The 1,701-nt window shown below is 38.9% G+C and overlaps 1 pseudogene; it reads left to right on the top strand.

The window, feature by feature from the left end:
• The first annotated feature begins 843 nt into the window (after positions 1-843).
• LOC147975760 (uncharacterized) lies at positions 844-1,484 on the top strand (annotated as a pseudogene).
• Positions 1,485-1,701: the final 217 nt, after the last annotated feature.

Here is a 1,701-nt window from a genome sequence, read left to right as displayed (position 1 = left end):
AGTTTATCGGTTTGAACTAATCTACATGTAAGATGGAGCGATTGTGTCGTAGCTTATAATAATACCACCAGTCAGTTAGTTGTATCTACATGTAAGATAGAGAGATTGTGAAGTTTCAGAAATACACCTACTGGAGTATGCTTCAGAAATACACCTACAGTTTGTTCTTTTTTTAGCCATATTCATTCCATTAACCAAAAAGCTCAGCAACATCGCTGGCTACCAATTCGTGCACAAATTCAGGGGCACCATTCGGCCATACGGCTGGGGATGAGAAACCTGACACCGCACCATACGTCGCAAGAGCATCTGCGACTTTATTAGATACTCTCGGGCAATATGAAATGCAAAAGAAATTAAATTTTAAATAAGCAAAATATTTAATCTCCTTGAAGAGGATCCCATTAATTGCCAAATCAATATTAACCTTCAGTACATCATATCCTGGAGGAATCCATCTGTCCTGTAGCAGCGTAGTAGTATCCTTCTTTTCCTCAACCAACATAATATCCTATACTACACTCTTGACTCGCTTGATTACAGTTGTGGCATTTCTCATCGGCTCGCCTGCGTTCCTTTTATTTCTCATGTCACACCACACCCAAAGCATCGTGATGCACTTATAAACATGTAAATTTTGCTATACGTTTGTGTTGTGATTTTGTACATTATGTAATAGTAAGTGAACTTGCTTTTCCGCCTCTGTGCAAGTTGTTTTTGTAGGTCATGTATCTTACTGTGAATTGATGTTTTGCGGAGCATGTTTCCTGGGAACTGCTAGTAAACATGTTTCCTCATTGATTATTTACCTTTGGTTAAGTTGATCTTTTTTCTATAATGCAGATGGATAGATCTTGGATTCGTGGCACACTGTTCTCTCGAGAGTATGTCAATGGTGTCAAAGAGTTTATGAACTTAATTCAAGAAAAATTCAGCGAGGATGAAGAAATACTATGCCCATGTAGAGAATGCCTTAATCACAAATACTGCCATCAAGCTGTTGTGAACAAGCACATATTGACGCATGGCATGGAAAGTACATATACTCGCTGGATATATCATGGAGAAGACTTCAGTGTAGATGTTATTGAGCATCCTGTTGATGTGCATGACTCCGAGGATGGTAATAATGGTGCTGACCGATTTGAAGAGATGTTTGGCGACCTATGCACAGCAGTAGAACAAGATCAGAAGGAAACTGAAAATGAAGACGGCAACAATGATGCAAATCCTTCTGAGACAGAGTCCTTTTTGAAGAACGTGAGGAAAGAGGCAAAGTGGCATCTTTATCATGGTTGTACCATGTTTTCAAGGTTCTCATTTGTGGTGAATCTTCTTCATTTGAAGTCATGCCATAGGATCAAAAATAGTGCATCTACTCACATTTTGAAGCTACTGGCTGAAGCATTCCCTCAACCCAATACACTCCCAAAATCTTATGACGAAGCAAAGAATCTTCTAAAGGAATTAGGCCTTGGGTATGAGTCTATACAAGTGTGCATCAATAATTGTGTTTTGTTCAGAAAGCAATATTCCAAGCATGACAACTGCCCAGATTGTGGCATGTCAAGGTGGAAAGACCCTGCTAGAAAGAAGATACCACAGAAAGTTCTGAGGCATTTTCCATTGGTGCCTAGGTTGAAGAGGATGTTTCTGTAACATCCCAAAATTCTAAATTTTGGAATGTTATAATAAATAGAT

Source organism: Triticum urartu, chromosome 4A (assembly GCF_056163025.1).
Source record: "Triticum urartu cultivar PI428250 chromosome 4A, HENAU_Tu73, whole genome shotgun sequence".
In the NCBI taxonomy this organism is placed as follows: Eukaryota; Viridiplantae; Streptophyta; class Magnoliopsida; order Poales; family Poaceae; genus Triticum; species Triticum urartu.
Note: the sequence above shows the minus strand (reverse complement) of the source record. Positions and strands in the feature narration are given on the sequence as shown.